Source organism: Dermacentor andersoni, chromosome 7, assembly GCF_023375885.2.
Source record: "Dermacentor andersoni chromosome 7, qqDerAnde1_hic_scaffold, whole genome shotgun sequence".
NCBI classification, from domain to species: domain Eukaryota; kingdom Metazoa; phylum Arthropoda; class Arachnida; order Ixodida; family Ixodidae; genus Dermacentor; species Dermacentor andersoni.
The window spans coordinates 77526386-77546690 of NC_092820.1; the positions used below are offsets into that span (position 1 = coordinate 77526386).

At 44.1% G+C, this 20305-nt stretch overlaps 1 long non-coding RNA gene across 1 annotated transcript in view; it reads left to right on the forward strand.

Annotated features, from left to right (window-relative positions):
• LOC140219284 (uncharacterized) overlaps positions 1 to 16166 on the forward strand; it is a 36347-nt gene extending 20181 nt beyond the window's left edge. The window contains exons 2-3 of the long non-coding RNA XR_011895439.1: positions 2191 to 2316; positions 15979 to 16166. This is a non-coding gene — a long non-coding RNA (uncharacterized lncRNA). The remainder of the gene's footprint in view (positions 1 to 2190; positions 2317 to 15978) is intronic.
• Positions 16167 to 20305: the final 4139 nt, after the last annotated feature.

A 20305-nucleotide genomic window follows, 5' to 3' on the forward strand; every position in this document is an offset into this window, starting at 1 on the left:
CCGCCATGCTATCCAAGTACGTTGCGACCGACCACCACGACTGGAATCTTCACGTACCATATCTGACGTTCGCGTATAATTCATCGCATCACGACACCGCTGGCTATTCACCATTCTATCTTCCATATGGCCGAGAACCCGCGTTGCCTGCCCTTAGACACTTTGTTGTCCTCGGCCACACGTTCAACCACTGAATACGCCCGCGACGTGATCGGACACGCCGACCACGTGCGCCAGCTCGCCCGCACCCGTCTTGAGGCCTCGCAGGGGCATCAGAGACGCCTCTATGATTGCCACCATCGCGACGTACACTTTACTCCGGGTTGTCTGGTGTGTTCTCTGGTCACCCATGCGACGTGTGGGCCTTTCCGCAAAGCTGCTGTCGCGCTACACTGGCCCATACCGTGTGTTGCGACAAGTGACCGATGCCACGTATGAAATCATCCCCGCCAACCTCTCAGCGTCATCGTCGGCTGCAAGTGACATCGTTCACGTGGCGAGACTAAAGCGATACCACACACCTTTCACCGCGGATGTGTAGATTAAGCACCGGGACGGTGCTTCTACTGCCAGGGGTGATGCTACGGAACAGATGCCACAGTGTGGCTGCACTGAGGAGAAAGAAGACGACGTGGCTCCGCATGATATAGCGCCGCCATCTTTGCCACCGTTGCTCTACGTGTAAATATATTGTAAATAGACTTGTACATCAGCTACACATAACAATATAACAGCGGGACACCATTTCATTATATTACAAGTCCCTCAGGAGGCATAATAAAATGAGAACTTTTCGGTAATCCATTCCACTCGGCGATCGATGATTATGTATACATGCGCCGGTGCGTGCAATAATTAATTGACCATTATGTATATGTTTGAAGCGGAATGCCTTTGTGGAAGGCATCGTCAGGTCGAATTCGCAGCTTACAGAACTATATCGAACGAAGCATATTTAGTCTTGTGATTTTCCTCCTTTACTATATTGATTCATGATTTGCTAGCTGCAACATAAGGGCTGAGAGTCGTGACGTTTTTATCGATTGTGTATGAATCGTTCAGTGCGTGCCTACGTCAAAGAGAAGCATTATCGTGGTTGTTACAGGTGGATCTAGCCCTGGAAACAGACGCCAACAGTTCAAGGTTCACGATTCATTTATTTCTCCAAGAGAAAAAGGCCCGAGAGAAAAAGCTGCTTTGGAGGTGCTTGACGGGGTCTGGGAGCCATTTACAAAATGGGCCCCGGTTCCTATGTGGGTTCCTATGCCAAATGTCCATTATATTACCAAAGGGGGCCGGGTAGGATGAAAAACGTGCTAGAGAGGTACATGCGACTCAAAGAAGTCATTTATCGGCAACACTGTTAGCTCCTCCGGCATTTTTTTGGTGTTTCAGTATTTATCTGTGAAACATTTCGGCTGCAAAACGAATGCGCAAAATGCAGATGAGCATATATAGCAATGAGGAGTTTAGTAAATGCGGCATGAGAGAGAACTGGTGTGTAGGGTGTCATATATTCCCTGTTTATTCAAATAAGGACACGCGATTGTTGCTGTTGCTTCTATTTACTAGTCTCCTAATTAATATTATTAAAACCAGAAACACAAGAAATACTAAAGACAGGCAGTTAACCTCCTCCTGAAGCGGCACCATACTCAACAGTCTAAATGGAACTCTTTTAGAAACTATAGTGCTACTGTGGGGTTGTCCTCAACATCATGTGCGATTCTCTCAACGGACCCATGTATCGAGAACTCATCATTGCGTATGCCAATGACTAAAGCAAATCGCCGTTACTAGAGCCGTTGAATACGACCCAATAAAACGTTGTTTTTTTTTTTTTCGGGGGGGGGGGGGGCGAGTTGGTTCACGGTTGAGGAGAAAAAAAATGTAAGTGCAAAAGAAGCTAGGAAGATAGCAGGCCAGCCCTGTGTTCTCATCTCGTCCTCGTTTATTTTGCGCTACTATTTTTGCCTTCTCATCTGTGAACATCGTCCACTTCGTTTACATCACCTCGTGCCGTCCTTCGCCGAAAGCTTTATGAGGGACCGAAGACGATCGGCGATTTAAAAGCTCAGCATTTCATTAGGCAGTAATGAAGTCCACTCTATCGTTTTCAACTAATTTTCGTCTTCTAGGAGGGAGGAAAACCATGCGTACTTTATTTCCCTTTGTTTACTTTTTTTGCAGTTCAACGTGGAACGTCGTGCCCGCCATTGAAAAGCCAACTTAACCTTTGCGACGGCGACACACTTCCTACTTGCCCTAGTGGATGGGAGTATCTTGCAGAAATATTTACATGCTTGTGCCGATGCCGTAAGTGCAACACATGTGTCTTTGGTAATAAAAGCTAGGCACTCAGTGAAGCGTTTCATGAATAGCCGCACGCGGGCCGGTAGCCAATGTACTTTCCGAACTAGTTCAGCCTGAGATCGTAGCCTCAGAATTTTCGCTTCACTTGTATGTACAGGATAATCTTTTTCAAATAGTACTCAATTGAAAAGAAAACCCTGTGGCAGATAACGCAATTTTAGACCTTGAGGTCGACTATTCAGAGAGGTGGCCATTATACTTGCTCAAGAAATCGCAACACATATTAAACTAATTAACATAAACTCGTAATCAATTTCCATAATGACACTAGCTTGTAGAAATGTGTCATCGAAGTCGCCCTAAAAATGCACTCTTGTTCCGCTTACTTTCTTTTTTTTTTCAGCAAGCGCACTTTGAAATATTGAAGCACAACAGTAATCAGAACGCGCATGTATTTTCCCACACTTTGGGAAATAAGATCTCGAAAGCGGTTTCGTCTTAGAATTTCATTTCAAAAGGATACCGCTTGCAAGTTAAATGCTACAATTTGTAAATTGCAATATGTGCCATAAATTAATTTATTATGAAGGTAATGAGCTGGATTACTCTTCGAGTAGTCCAGCTCAAGTAGAAGCATTATGCCATCTGCCACAGGCGATTAATAAAAATTTTGCAAAACTTAGAAATGATGACCCCGATAAAAGTCGAGAATTTCCAGTCACAGTGATAAAGATACGGGCTAGATTAATGATATCTTGGAATTTGGATCCCACAAACAAAAACAAAAACAAGATGAAATTTGGCATATGTAGGCCAATGACGCAAATAATTACATCTTATCAAGCCATACTGCTAAACATTCACGCTATTGAAATTGCTCAATATAATAAATGTCAGGACCCACATTTCTCCGCGAATATGAGCCGTGATTACCATGTACACGACGTCCTACAGAAATTGGCTGAAGCAACACGTGTTATTGGTCGACTTGGCTTCTTGCTTCCTAAAGAAATCTAACTTCGGCTCTATCACTCGATTTTTGTATTCAGCTTAAATTATGGCCAACTATACGGGGTACACCAATGGTCACTATTCCTAATAATCTCTACTTGGCTCAGAAAAAAAATGTATCAAACATATTTTGAAAGTGCCTTTTGCTCCCGAAGATCTAAGGTGCCCCAGATATACAATGAAACATCAAGGAGGAAATAAAAGTTGGAAATTCAAAGAGCGTTACAAATTTTAACATCTTAGCAAATGAACATATTAGACACTAAAATTATTTTACACGTCATTGAGAAAATTGGGACGTGGGCTTAGCACTTGTAAACTCTGGTAAATAAATGCCTATTTTACACTCTACCCTCCCTTATAAATTACTACGATTTTAATGACTTTGACCTGTTTAATGGTTCATATTCGAATATCCACAGTTTATATGGAGTGAAGTGTACATCTCAGCCTTAAATAATCAATTGCTTTTTGTTTTCGTATTGTATTCCGAGTGGCTTTAGTAGCTTCATTTAGCTGTCGTGTATTCTAGTTGCTTTGTATCAATTTTTTATTAGGCAGTGTTGTGATTTAGACGTTGTATCTACTTGTTGGCCTTTGTATCATAGTTAGTGTCAATTTTCAAAAAATATTTGGTTCAGTTTCCTTTACAAGGTTTGTAATGTTCTTATTCAAAAATATTTTGTGACTGTACAACCTTTACCTTTCTTATGTTGAAGTGTGTATATAACATTTTGTAGGATGCTGTATGTGGATATGTTGATTTTCATATTTGTCTAAGTGCTCTTACCAGTTCGAGATCATGGCAGGGATGTAAACCAGTCAAGCGATTTTTAGACAGCCTTTTTCACAGTCCGTTTGTATTGTACAAAAAGAAAAAACAACCTTCGTTTCACTTGAGAGACAACCCTTACACCAGCCAAACCTTCGAACTGAGCTCACGTTTATGAACACGCGATATAATTGTACGCGATCAAATGCTCGTTACATCGTAAGAAAAACCCCTGCAGACAAATGTATCGAAGTCACAATCATTTTAACAAACTAAAGTCTGCCTTTGAACACAGTTTAGGAAGCCCCCCATGCTATGGCAACTTCACTATATTTTTTTCGCCAATAGCTTGTCATTCCCTTACGTTTATGTAGCGAAAATTGAAAGCGAATTCAAGAACCGTGGCGGAAATTCAAAAAACCAGGGCCATTATTCCCAAAGCTCTCTATGTGCTGTTCTTCGCTACGGGTTTGTCGTATCAAAAACACGGTAGCAATCACGTACATGTCTGGTCAGCGTTTGAAAACGAGGCGGGAGCCACTTGTGAAAGAATAGCAAAATAAATGGGTAGTGTCACGCGACATGACGCTGGTGCGCCACGCTTCCGCTGTATTATATATGCAATATTATATAGTCAATCATCTTTTGCTGTAGCTTCGCACATTTCTCTTCGAGGCGTCGACTACAGAAACAACGTACACGGCTTTGTCCGCTCTTTGTGAGCAAGCCCGAAAACAAAAATGCTGTGAACAACGAGTGCAGCTCCGCACAACGCCGCACCATTTGTATTTGTTCTGTTTCAGTGCAATAGTATTACAGGAGGACTTCACCTCGTTATGGAAATGAGGAACACAAAATGCAGGCCGATCCCGAAATGTGCGAAGTCTAACACAGCGTCTAAATGCGCGAACTGTCACGAGGGAACAATGCGAGGTTCTTGCACGTGACGCACGCGCCAGGCGTTTCAAAGAACGACTTTGGCACAAGAAAAGCTTGCTCGCGATCGTGGCCAAATGATTATAGCATAGGCCTCCTATGCGGGGAAGACTAATGTCCGATCCAACCCTTGCTCATGCCCACTTCACCCCCTTTAGAGCTGTCAGACAGGGAACTTGATTTCTTTCGATTGTACGTGAGCACATCGCAGTGCGCATGAAATCGCAAGTATGTAAGTATCAGAGAGAGAATAAAAAATATAGTGATTATTCTATCCAGCATATTCGTGCGCTTTCTTTCAATAGTGCTGTAGCAACCCATCGCAGAGCCGTTCTGCACAATTTCGCAAGGCGTGTTATTCGGTCCGATTATCTAAACATGCGCTACAGAATTCTTTGTAATAATATGTAGATTGGTAATGTAAAAGCGCTAAATATTTCTGGCTCATTTCATGTCAGAACCACCCTTTTGTGATTCTCACCAGCAATATTGAAAATCAATACGGCGGCTATCCATTCCAATCTTCCGTGCATTGAATTGGGAGCGATATGCATAATACCACTGCAGCTTTCTCCTAAATTTTACATGACGTCCATGCAATGTGTCACAAATGCAAAACAGCAGTCAAAAGTAGACTATAATATTCAATAGGCTCGGCAATTTCATACTTTGATGGTTCTTTGCATCCGAAGGGAACCATGGACTTATGAGAGGCGTTCTACTGGAGTGACTCGCATTATTATCGGCCCTATAGGGTTTATTTACCATGCACCTAAATCTGCTGTACCCTTTACTGTGAGTCACAGTGTAGTCAGAGTGGGCAGAAGAGCTAATCCAAGGCATCGTGCCCCAACAACGGAATATTACACCCGCTGTGCCATGGCGGACGCTTGTTTTCTCTCATGGATCACAAAAAAGAGGAGGCACGTCGCTTCGGTTCAGATTTCACCGAGAAGGCTTGCCGAATGTAATCAGTACTATTGTTTTTCTGCGTTCACTGCAATCTGAAATCGTATTTTTATTTACTTTGAACTCTCTTCCCATAAGGGTTACTTGCTTCCTTCGACGCCCATTCAAATGCCTCACAACCATGCATGTTGTAGCAAACTGCGAAGAGACCGCGTGAGTCTAATAAAGTCAGTTTTGTTGGTGAGCACCGGCGCTGAGCATGTTCTACGTGCGCAGAAAGTTTGAATAACTCAAATGTGGACAAAGCTAAGTCGTATTATCAAGAACTTCAATTCATCAGATGAACGAACCTCAAAAACGTATTGTGCACAGCTCTTGGCCGACGAAGCAACACATTTTTTAGGAATTTATTTTGAGCGTGGCAACTGAAGTAACCTAGAAACACTTCACGTACGTACTTCACAGTGCTTGAAAATAGATTAATCCTCCTTTCCAGAGGAAAATGTATGAACGACAGTCTTCAACCACGCAGTGATAGGACAACAAACAATCGCATGCACGAACACGCACGCACACACATAGGTGCGCTCGCACTCGATCACACAAATACAAAGGAACAGCGAAAAAGAGAATACCGGCGAAGAACGCTTGTTCTGAATGGTCTGTTGAAAACAAGAACAGTTTAGCTATAACCTTTTTGCTTCTCGCAAAACGAAACAAAAAGGCGAAATAGCTGCAGCCCCTTGCTGAAATGCCCGCAGAACAACAACACAAAAAACGCTCCTGTTTTTCGCGCATATTTAGTTTCCTAGATGCCCATCATCGAAACGCAGGCAGAATGACACTAAACGAATTTTGGAAAAATAATGGGAATTATCAAATAGACCCCTGCTGTATACAAATGCCATGTAATAGCCACATCAAATGAATAGTCAACTGTGGAGGGCATGCGGTGGCTCAAGTGTGTGCCTCACCGCCATTTTGGCTTGCACCGCGTATGAAGCAATTTACGACGCATGCCTGATGCGCCAGCCATTTTGCCGTATCCTAGAGGAGAAACGAGCAGCGAATATCAGAAAAGGCGCAGTGACGGTAATAAATCATGTAAATTTGCTGAGGTTCACTACCATCCTGCTATGAAGAGTTACACTATCGTGAAGCAATAGAGTGCTCTAAATATCTGCTGTCATGACCGTCATCTGATACCCTGATTACCAGGTAGAACCAGATGCTAGAACTAAGCTAGGTTCGTTAAGATGTACGTGCAGAGAAAATAATCCGATCGTATGACTTTTGTGGTTCCTAAAACGTAAAAACACGACGAAAAAACTAACCCCGGGACATTGAAGACTCACAGCTATTTGCTTCAATGTGAATGTTCGTTATAATATTGCGCTGCAAAAACAACATGACCCAGTATTGTGTGTCGACACTATATTGCTGAACAAAAGCTAAATGAAATTCAAAGTTCCCGATAGGATTTCACAAGTGCACACAACTTTCATGAGTAACGTTATTCACCATTCATCAACATATTGTAATACGTACGCAGTTCAAGCGAGACCTTACGACTCTGCAAAGTGCGTATTTAATCAAAGTCTAGGTAAGCTAGAAAGTCAGCAGCCTGAACTAAATCGTTATTTATTTGCAAGGCGCATAACCTTGCAATTAGTCGGAAACATGCGCGACCACCCAGAAAGATGTTTTTTTTTTTTTTTTTTTAAGGCGAAAGCCTTACGTGCCTAATCGGTCAAAAAATCCGTTGTCCGGCGTTATGGGATGAAAATTCAATGGCACCAAAATTTATGGTACCATGGCCGACCTTTGGTGTTAAGGCAAAGTTACTTAAGCTACTCGAACCCACGACCTTTGCAGCGACTAAAATTCAATGGCATCAAAATTGATGGTGTCCTCATTGATGGCCGAGCCCATGACCTTTGGAGTTAGTTAAGGCTGAGTTAAGGTAGATTATCAATTATCGATTACCGTGAATAAAGCAATCGAACCCATGACCTTTGCTGGAAGAAAACAAGTCATCGTCATCATCAGCATATTTTATGTCCAGTAGGACAAGGCCTCTCCTTGTGATGGCCAAATTACCCCTGTCCTGCGCCAACAGATTCCAACTTTCTCTTGCGAGCTTCCTAATTTCATCACCACAACTAGTCTTCCGCCATCTTTGACTGCGCTTCCCTTGTGTTGGCACTCATTCTTTAACCCTAATGTTCCACCGCTTATCTGACGTACGTATTACATGGCCTTCCCAGCTACAGTTTTTTTTTTCTCTTAATGTCAATTGGAATATCGGCTATCCCCATTTCCTCTCTGATGCACACCACTCTCTTTCTTTCTCTTAACGTCACGCCTATCATTCTTTGTTCCATTGCTCTTTGCGCGATCCTTAACTTGTTTTCGAGCTTCTTCGTCAACCACCAAGTTTCTGTCCCATATGTTAGCACCATTACAATGTATTGATTTTACACTTTTGTTTTCAATGACAGTAGTAAGCTTCCAGTCAGGATCTGACACTGTCTGCCGTAGGCCACTCTAAACCATTTTTATTCTTCTGTAAATTTCCTTCTCATAATAAGGGTCCCCTGTGAGTAATTGACCTATGTAAACGTACTCCTTCATAGACTCTAGAGGCTCACTGGCGATTCCGAACTCTTGTTTCCTTGTCAGGCTATTCATCATAGTCTGTCTTCTGCACATTAATCTTCAACCCCACTCTTACACTCTTTCTATTAAGGCCCTCAATCATTTGTTGTAACTTGTCCCCAGTGTTGCTGAACGGGACAATGTCATCTGCAAACCGAAGTTTGCTGAGATATTCGCCGTTGATCCTTAATTCTAGCCTTCCCAGTTTAATAGCTTGAAAACTTCTTCCAAGCATGCAGTGAAGTGCATTGGAGACATTCTGTCTCCTTGTCTGACCTCTTTCTTTATAGGTATCTTCCTACTTTTCTAGTGTAGAATTAAAGTAGCTGTGCAATTTCTGCAGATATTTTCCAAGATATTTACGTAAGCATTACGTACGCCTTGTTTGCTTAATGCCTCTATGACTGCTGGTATCACTACTGAATCAAATTCCTTCAGTAAAATATAATAGCCATACAGAGAGATTGATTGTATTCTGCAGATTTCTTGATTACCTAATTGATAACATAGATGTGATCCATTGTAGAATATCCCTTCCTGAAGCCAGCCTGCTCTTATGTTTCACTAAAGTCAAGCGTTGTGCAGTCAAGTCTAGCGTCGTGTCCTGTTTTTTCTTGTGCCTTAGCTTGTATCCCAGTAGCTCGCGCTTTGAATTTAGCTATCTTGCCCCTATTTCATTGCAATTTCTCTCGTTGAATATTTTATACAATACTGGAAGCAAGCTAATGGGCCTATAACTTTTCAGTTATTTAATGTTTCCCTTTTTCTGAATTGGTCATTGGCAATCTTCTAGTCCTCTGGAACCCTTGAAATCGTGAAACATCGCGCATAAAGGTCCGCAAGCTTTTCAAGAATGATGTCTCCTCCATCTTTGATTAAATCAACTCTTCTTCCTTCTTCTCCTGCCACTTTCCCACTTTCATCTATTGCAATCCCCGTCTAACTTCATCGCAAGCTATAGAAGGAGCCTCTACAATCTGTTTATTACTACTTCAAATGGTGGTATCGTGGGTACAGGCCAGTATAGAGTTATTCCGCGGTTTTCACTACATCTTCAAGATTAGTGATGATATTACCATGCTTATATTTCAGTGCATACATCTTTGCTTGTCCTATTCCAAGTTTTCTTTGCCCTGATTTCATGCTGCGTTGACTTCTTGCTGCTTCCTCAGTCTTTCTCATGTTATAATTTCGACTATCCCTTACTTTTGCCTTTTTGATTACTTTTGACAGTTCCGCGAATTTTATCTCATCTCTCGAGTTGGACAGTTTAATTCTGTTTAATTTCTTTATGGGGTCTTTCGTTACTTGGGAGAGCGCACATACTGGTTGCTTTGGTGCCTTACTTCCTACCTCAATTATTGCTTTTGAAATCAGTCTAGTTACAGTTTCTTTCATTACCTCTAGGTATCTTCATCCCTCTGCTCTAAGGCTGCATATTTGTTTGCAAGTACTAGCCGGAATTAGTCTGCTTTTACCCTTATTGCATTTAGGTCGACCTGTCTCTTCTTAACCAATTTTGCCATTTCTCTCTTCATATTGAAATGAGTCCTAGACCTCACTAACCTGTCATCACTGCACTTTACCCTACCTAACAATTCAACATATTGCACTATGCTGGGATCGACAGAAATCATGATAGAAAACATGTTACGCACTTGAATGACTGTCTCGTGAGCTTTCATTCTCTATTCTCATTAGCATATGGTAAAGAGGCTGAAGGTGAGAGCCTTAGGTGGCTCATTGGTCGAAAAGTCCGATACCCGGCGTTATTGCACCAATATTCATGGCACCAAAATTCATACCATATCGAACCTACGTTATTTGGTGCTAATTAAAGGGGCCCTGAACTACTTTTTATCGAAGTGGAGAGAGGCATATGAGTTGAAAATACACTATTTCAGAAATACTTTACTGGAAAAAGTGCTTCAATGCGTTGCGTATAAGCGAAGTTATTGGCCATCAAACAAGGTCTCCGCTGTGCTCCCGTTGCTTCATCGATGCCTTGCACTGCGAAGGCTACAGCCGAATGAGGCGTGCCCACAACGCTCCACCTTTTAAATGTCATCGTGGCGCACCGTTCTCATTTCATTTGGGATTGTAACACAAACGCCACGACTTTAGATTTTGGTGCCTACGACGCCCTAAACGCAAGCCAAAGGTGGTTGTCCGCAGCGGGCTTAGCAAATGAACTCGTGGCGGCACCCCGTGGTGGCCACGGCATCTACGCTGCGTAGCCGACCGCAGCTACCAATAACAGCCGCTAATGCGAATCTGCTTTATTACGAAATAAAGCGTCCCAAAGCGAGTGAGAGCAGGCTTCTGTTTAAAAAAAAAGCGTTTGAGGGAAAGGTGGCTTCGCGCTCACCTTGCGTGCTCCACGCACCGTGTACGACAACGAAACTTGGCTGAAATGTTCACAGTGATGTATGCTACCCGCGCACTATGTCATTCCCTAAGCATGAGGAGTGCTTCAAGGCCCCTTTCAGGCTAATTAAGGCACTCGAACCCACGACACAACACGGAGATGTGGGCGAACCGGCATCTCCTAATTGGATTTCACTTGACACCGTGAATGTCGAGTCGAACCTACTACCTTTTGTGTTATTTAGGGGGACGTGAATTAAGGCAAAGTTAATTAAGGCAAAGTTAATTAAGGTACTCGAACCCACGACCTTGGGTGAGAGGTGAACCCTTGGCCTTTCGTGGGAGCTGAACCCATGACCCAACATGGAGAAATAGGTGAACGGGCCATATCTCCAAGTTGGATTCCAAATGACATCGTGAAGGTCGAAAGGCGAACCCTCGATGATTGGTAGAACTAAAACTCACGTCCTTTGCTGTTAAGGCACAGTTAATTGGTATCATAGCATAGTTAGCAGTTGGTATCATGCGCCGCAATTGCTTTAATTTTCCTAAATCAGTTAACTTGTTACTTTACCACTCTTTGTTCTCTTCCATAGCCAACTACGGATGTATGGTGTGGGCAAAAACAACAGCTGGAAACATTAACAAACTCACTGTGTTACAAAAGCGTATTATACGCATTGCATGTAAAGTGCCGTATTTCTTCCACACTGCTGGCCTTTTCCATCAACACAACATTATACAGATGAAGTCCATGTATAACTACAGACTGTGCTATAAATATAAACTCGCCATGATGAAAAATGATGACTCCTTGCTTAGACTTGCTGGGTTAGAGCAGAGCAGAACTGTGTATGATACCCGCACAACAGAACCTTGGAATGTTAAGAAATGCCGCACAAACTATGGCAAACAAATGTTGCAGCATACCTTACCCACACTTCTGAACCATTTGTACTGCTACGAGAATATTGATTCATCTAATATTTCTCTGAAAGAATTGCCCCAAATGTTCGTGTAGTTTTGTACTGTACAAGTACAATGTACTGCGTGTATGTGTATGTCTCATTCTCTGTACCGAACGTACGTGTTTTTTTTTGCTTTTTTTGTTTTTCTCCTCACCTTTTGTCTGTTGTTGTACTCCGCCGCCGTCAATGCTGCACTGTAAGAGGAAGCCAGGACCTCTCAAGCTGTCTATACAGCTTTTTCCCTGGCTGTCCTCGCAACACCAGTTGCGGAAATAAACCTAAACCTTCAAACCTTAATTGACGCACTCACACCAACGGTCCAATGGATACATGGGCGAACCGACCATATCTCCAAGTCAGATTCCACTTGACAGTAGGAATCGGTTGGTACAGGACAGGGGTAATTGGAGATCGCAGGGAAAAGCCGTCGTCCTGCAGTGGACATAAAGTAGGCTGATGATGATGGCATTGTGAAGGTCAAGAGTTGAACTCACTACCATTGATATTAGAAAACAGGTAATAGGGCACATTTAAATAATATGTAATCAATTAGGACACTCGAACCCACGACCTTTGGTGAGAGGTGAACACTCGACCTTTGGTGGGAATTTAACCTGCGACATTTGGTGTTAATTAGAGCCAAGGTAATTGAAACACAGGTAATTCAGGTAGAGTTATTTAAGGTACTTGAACCCACGAACTTTGGCGGGAGAAAACAAGTAATAGGAAGTGATAACGCATTCGAATGAAAATGTGAAGCAATATAATCAATGTATTGTGAGCACGCAGGCTTTCGCCTTCTTATTTAGCGTATGCTAAAGTAACTGTTAACTTTTTCTCACTGCATAGGCGCCACTAGGAAACAGCACGCTGCTAGAAGTTTATTTAATATGTCTCTTAAAACAGCACACTCTCAAAACGTCAATATTTAAGAGCGTGAGGGTAAACTCTGTCGTTGAACAAAGGCGAATAAAAATTTTCGTATTATAAACCGGAGCGGACAACGCATTCAGAATACTTGCAAATGTAGAGAAGAACGGAAGCTGTAAAAAAAACGCTCAATCATTGAACTCTGGGAAAGTGGTAGACCAGCGAAGCTCTAGCACATCACACAGGGATAACCAAGGGTACATGTATTTGTTTTGATCATTTGGTAATGCTAATGACGATAGTTTTATGATTACTGTTATATATACCGATTGGTTCGATTACAGCCTTAAACAGATTCTTGGCCAAAGTTAAATCAAAGACGACCGTTTTTGAGTAGCTGAGTTGCTTGAATTCGAACTCTTCTAGCCCATACTGAGTGAACCATTTCTTGTCTACTTTTGATATGTCCACATCGAAGTCTCCAACCTTGGTCACAGGGTGCCATCTCGGCTAACCCATGGGAATTGCGTAGTAAGGAATTTATTGATGCACCACTTCGACGTCCCTCGAGATATAAACTGAGTGGATATCACAATTCCGTCTTTCATTTGTGTGGCACAGAGATCCCCACAGTGGATGGCATTGTTGTCTTGCGAGTCAAGGGTGCATGGTTCTATTTACATTTTTTTCTTTACGTATATGGCAATGCCTCCTGATCAAGAGTACCGCTGTTCGGCCTGGTATTGCACTATCTCCGCGATCAGCGCACGCTCACCTTTTTCATTGTTGACTCACGCACACGAAAAATATATAGAACCCTAGCCATATACAGCTTCGGTATAAAATTTAATTTCATGGACTATGGCTCCTATAACGTCAATAAACAGGAATGTCTGGCTGACAAAGAAACAATCCAGCCTGAGGCTACACAACATTACATAAATGTTTATAAATCGTTTTTTAAACGTGTAAACGGAAATAATATTTAATAAATCAAATCCTTCTTGAAAAACTCGGGATTTCAAAAAAGTGCTCATAAACTGCATTGAAATTTTCTTGTCGGCCCGGCGTTCCTGTGACTATTTTGTCGTTTTGAATCAACATATGCGACGTTTTACATCAAAGTTGCCAGCCTCTGGCTAGGCGGGATTTTCCGTGGCGTCCTCACAAAAGAAACGGCAGCTCGAAAAGGTGTTTGTGATTGAGTTTGACAGGTTAGAAGAATGAGGTTGTATGCTGCACTTTCGCACACGTGCATGCGTGCAACGGTGCGTGCGTGTGTGCGTGCGTGTGTGCGTGCGTGTGTGCGTGCGTGTGTGCGTGCGCGCGCACGTGGATGGATGGATGGATGGATGGATGGATGGATGGATGGATGGATGGATGGATGGATGGATGGATGGATGGATGGATGGATGGATGGATGGATCGATGGATGGATGCCACAAGCATGTAGTCCGTAGTTTACCTTGGAGCGGTAAGTGTGTCGCTACCTTAATTCATGAGACTGTCCTATTAGCAATGTCGCGGCTGTAGCGGCTGTTCTTGCTCTAGCTTGCTGCCACCTCTTTACCTGCTGGGCGCCGGTGGCGCGGTAACCCTTGTAATGCAAGGCTCGTGCACTCAAAGGTTTTAACGGTTCTCTTAGGCGGAGCCTCCGAGAAACCAATTCAGGACAAAGCCGTTGGTTTGAAAAACACACACACAAAGACTTTTAATCAAACTAGAAGCGTAAAATAAATGATAGAAAGAAATAGAAAGAATAAAATAAACACTCAAATAGACATCACGGCAGTAAGACACACATTTGGGGCTAGTCTGAAGCTGACTAGTGCGCGAGTCCGGGCCTGCCACGACGGCAGGGACACATAACAGTCTCGACGCGGCGACGCGGCGACAAGCTAACGAAAGGAGTTGCGCCGGTCTCACCAAAGGTCGTGGTGTAAGTTGACTGACCGGGCGACGGGATCGCGCCAGCTCTGGCTTGGAGAGGTAAAACAGGCGGCTTGGCGGCACGAGCAGGCGGCGGTGGCATTCTGGCCGGGCAGCTGGGTGTAGAGTTCGGGCCCGTAGCCCGACTGCTCTCGTCCTGCCCACGGGCACAGAAGCTCGAACACCGGCCTCGGGCAGCAGGCGGCACGACAGATGGGGCCGCTGATCTGGCCGGGCAGCTAGCGTAGAACTCGGGCCCGTAGCCCGACTGGTCTCGTCCTGCCCACGGGCGCAGAAGCTCACCGGCCTTGAGCAGCTAGCATCATGCTCAGGTAGACGGGCGACGCACAGGAACGGGCTGGCAGGAGACCCCGGTCGCGGGAAGTCCTTGTGGCTCGGGTCCGGAACCCGACGGCCCGTCTTGAAGTCCCGGTCCGGTCGTTGACCTCCTCTGGCGTCGCTTCCTGGAATTCTCCCGGCGTCTACCCTGCGTCTCCCCCTTCTGCCAGCGCACCACGCTTTTATGCGAAGCATACTAGCCGCACAATCACGCTCTTCCTTGCTGCGCCGCGCGCGGCCGCGTAGCTACCATATGACGTCATAACAGCTGCAAAAGCGGAGGCTCAACTCGTGCGCTCGCTTGCGGCCGCGTAGCTACATAGCCGGGTCTCAGCTCGTGCGCTCGCCTGCATGAGTTGTTTCTTCGTCTAGCCGAACCAAATATAGCCAAGCAACACCAGTTCACCAGGCTAAACAGTGGTTAAACAACTAAAATAAAGGCTAGTATGCTTCGCATCCTGGGCTTAACCTTAGCTAAGCCACAGCCATTTTTTTTTTCTTCTCTCTGGTCGATTAGGCATTCTCCGATTGGCTGCCTGACGCCCCGTGGTCCTTCGTAATTGGTTGGCTTTTCTTCTTTTAGTTGCTTTTTTTGCGCCGCGCGTTCACGTGCCGGACGCTCTTCGGCGTCGTGGTTTTCCTCCTTCCAGCACGGAATTCGCCGCGGCTCGCGCACTCCTTGTCGTCTGCTCCTGACCGTCCCGATCACCGCACCATGTCGCGCACCACACAATAAAGAGAAAAAAAAAATGTCGCGCACCACTCATCACAACCATCTAGCGCAAGCAAACATACAAGCAGCAACAACGTCGAATTCAATACGGCTTCAGTATTCTAAAATATCGTATAAGCTTGTGACACTTTATCACCATGTCGCAGCTCACGGTTTCGTTCCTCTCCTTGCAGGTGGCTCTAAGGAACAATGAAGATGTGCTAAGGGCCGCTTTGTCAAACGGTGCATTCTGTTACATTTACCTGATCCGCGCCGCCTTTGGAAGCAACTCTTGCTTTCCAGAAGGCGAATACTTCTTTCTTCAGAGGCCTTGTCTCAATGCACCCTATTCTTTAAAATATGCCCTTAAATAAAAAAAATCTGCAGAATACATGCACTGCATAAATCGATGTCACGTGAAGCATAATGAATGTACCTGGCTATCGAACTTCGTTCGGGGCTCTGTAATTTCTTACAGAATCAAATCGTCATGTTTGTATAGGGCAAACAATTGTGTCTGTCCCTACACGAATGTGTGCGCGACAACAGCCAGTCGACTTAGACGGTGACTACGCCCCAAGGCGCATGCGGGTTTTGGTTTCCTTTCGAACCATGCGCTTAAACTCTGTTGCCAGTACCAGCATGTGCGATTGTGTAATTTCTCTCCTTTTGTGTTAGTGCTTTCGAAGGCTGGGTTTTGTGCTTTGTTCAAATGGCGACTATGGCACCATAACGTTGAAGGTGACCGCACAAGGACTGATTTGTTGTATCTTGGAGAAAAACTCGTAGCGCGGGTTCTCCTGATTTAGAGTCAAGGTTTCATGATCACTTCTGAGCAATGTTGCAGGTAAACAAACCAATTGGCTAAGATTACGTTTTTGCCCTTCTTGGGGTTGTTAAACAATAACGTCGGATGACATTGCGCATTGCATAGGTTGAAAGCATACAAAATGTCACGCATCGCCATTAGATATAAAACATTTAAACAACCGCTTTACTGATGCTTCCCTTAGCATAGATTCCAACATGTGGATGGTGCCTGCATATTGCTGTTGTCTTTTATTTCTCGCGAGATAGTTATACACCCGGAAAAGAAACTGGCTTGGTTATACAAAAAATTACATTTGCATTAACATGAAGCAGTTGCAAGAGAGCTAGGAACCGGTAATCAGCAGCTTTAAAAGAGCCTTCGAAGACCATTCTTGGAGCCTCAAGCACATCTTGGAACACGTGTGATGAGTTCCATGGAATACATTTTTGCAACCTCTCTAATTCCTTTTCGAAGCCTTTGAGCCGAAACATAGTCAATCCGCCCTCGTCGGCCCGCTTGCGGATCAGGGCGGACGACCAAAATGCTGATCGTGTCGACTAATTTGGTGCACGCTCAATCCACCTGAGCGGATCGCACGCGAACTCCTATTGGACGACGCGGTCTGTTGACAGCTGGCAACCATTCGGCGGAGCAAAGGTGTTCAAGGTTGGCAAATACATTTGACACCAGACAGTGCCTCCTTTGCGTAGAGAAGGTGCTGGAGCAGACAACACTAGCATATTTGTGTAGATGTGATTTCAAGTTTCCGCGTCACGGCAAAAAATTCTTTTCTTCACCCACACGTGTTGCATTGGTGCCGTCATTCTTGTTCGAATCACTGCACGGTCATCTGGTCCACCTTTTAAATATGCACTGCAATCGCATCATGTCGCAAGATGGACGTATTCTCGGACGATTAAGTTCAGTGTGCACTGCCTTAGCAGGTTGAGAAAAACCTCTCGAATCATCTAACGTGCCGTGTTCTACATCACGCGAAAATGATATTATCGCCGAAAATGATTCGCCCGTAATCCCCGTGTTCGGCGAGATGGTGCAGTTTCTGTACTACGAGCGACAGCTTGCAAGAATACGGAACGCATGCACATCTGTCGCGAAATACAGCTGCGTAGGTCGGCAAGACAACCCTCTTTTTTACTGAGCACGCGTGTGAGGCTTCGAGTACAGCTTGCTGATATGCTCGCATTTGCTTGCTCATGTTTTTTTATTCAATCTGCCAATTTTAACAGTGTGTTCAAAGCACTTGGATGCACGAAGTGCCTTTTCCTTTTGTGCATATATAAAGCCACCAAAGATGTAGTAAGGCATCAAACATGCATATTAGCGATTTGATACTTGCGGCTTCTAAACTTCCGAAACAATATATAACCTTAAATGATGTGCTCAGTCATGGATGAAGTTCTCACCGTGTGCAAAACAGGTTGTGCATTGATGCAGCAAAGAATTGAAGGTTAAACAGCGAGGGTATAATTCATTACTGCTGGCATCCAAGAAATATTCTATTCTTCATATACTAGTGACACAGCGCTAAAATCTAATGCGAATCTTTCTAGACTAGAAACGAGATCTTGTGTCCAGGCTCATTCTATATCACAAGTTCTATCATGTCCCGATGGGTAACAGCGTCATATCACCCGGTTCGAGCAAGCGTGCAGACGCCCGACGCCGTCCGCCTCGGAACAGCCAATGAGAGACGAGCAGATGTCTGGACGACAAGCTCGCGACGGTTCGTCCGCCTGTGGCCCAGACGACCGGACAACCATCCGCACGTGGCCGGACCAGGGTGGGACGGACGGGCGAATTGACCATGTTGCGGCCGTTACGCTCCGAAGTAGCCAGTGGCGCCGGTTGCAACGCGCTGCCCAAGACGTTACTGCCACATGGCTTCAGTGTTGTTTTTCTTCTTCCCACGCAAGTGCACCGGTGTTGTTGAGAACTCATTCTCCCGGTCGTTGTTACCGTAGTAATGACGGTGTCAATAATTTATGGTGCACGGCTATTTTCTCGTACCATGTAGCGATGAGTATGACATTTCACTGGCGCACTTACAGCTACGGCACTCACTGAAATGTCGATGTTCGAATACAGCGTCATTTTATATGTTCATTCGTACAAGTACGTCGGTGGCCCACACACCGGCTCGGCGACGCATGCCGCGCTGTGGGCTTGCGCTTAAATGTATTGCTAATGCAATGAGCTTCGACCACGCAGGCAAAGCATCTCGAAGGTGTGCAACTTCATAATTTTTCCATACTTTGCCTTCTGACAACCCGTACATAAAAAGAGCACATTGCATTGCTCGCACCAGTCACTCTAACACAGTATATCCCCCACAAGCCCATACCATGACTTTTCAGCAAACATTTTTTCTGCGCACAACTCGAGACTGGAATGGCCTGCCCACCGAAGTTGCCACTATCATCTACTAAAATGAAATATCAGGCTGTCCCTTTGATAAAGAAGCCTAATTTAAACGAATATCAATGAAGTTAGGATGGCAAAGATTCGTTCACGGTGTGCCTTTTTACTGCAAAGACACAGAAGTAGGAAAAATTTATGTTGCCTCTTTTTCTTAGTTCTTGTCTAGTTATGCTGTTGCACCTATTAGCTTATTGTTATCAAAATGTTATTAAATTGACCACTTAAATGGTAAACATAGGGTTACCGTTACTTAGGTTGTCGTCGTATTAAAATTTTAGAACAAGAAGAAAACGGTGAACTTTTTAAAACCGTACATAAATTGTGAATAGTATACAGCGTTGCAGAAAGCATTCAATATTTTAAGACCAGTGCTCATGAGCGCCTCATATTGTATGTTTTCTACGCCCATTTCCCGCCGTCTACTCTCACTTCATCATTGAGATCACCAGTTTCGTGGAATCGTTGCTTATCATGCGACAAATAGCAAATTCTTGGAAACCGGTAGAAAATATATAAACGTGCCCAATATACTTAAATTTTTTAAGCAACCATGGCTGATCTCGGAAGATTGGGGCATACCTTTCTAAGCATGTGCAGGCAAATATAAAAGGATACAATAAAAACTAACAAAAGGTTTTATAATATCAAACATCAGACAAGTGCTTTCTCCATTTTCACTTTTGCTGGAATTTGTAGTGCCCGTGGCGTCGAGGGGAACAACAAAGCGCTAATCGGGACGAGATCAATGACGTAATTGGGGAGAGTCACAGACTATCATGCTATCGAACCAGTGGTGCTATCACAGTGTTCTTGCCAAATCAACACAAATATTTTGTTGCTGCAACAAGATATGTGTCTATTTATTACGACTTATTACTGTCGACTGTCAATGCATGTGGCACTCTCCCTCTTTAGACGTCAAGCCTAGGGCGGATTCCCGAGCCTGGTCTATGAGGTATAGAAGGCCTGGACCGGGACCCTGAAAGAAGAAAAATGCAGGGGAACATCACGTATTTCATATATTTATTTAATAACTTCTGAGGGCAATAATGCGTTGTAGAAGGGAGCAGGAATACTGTGTGTGTACTAACACGTACCACAGACAAAAAGCAGATGAGTTTATAAAGTGAAGATATTTAACACCCAAAACAATAGCAACAGAAAGAAATGAAACCAATAAAAGTACGCTGAGTGTGGCATTTCTTCCATGGACAGCGGAAAAAACAACAGACGCTTACATCTATCGATAGAAGAAAATGTTATTGGGATGG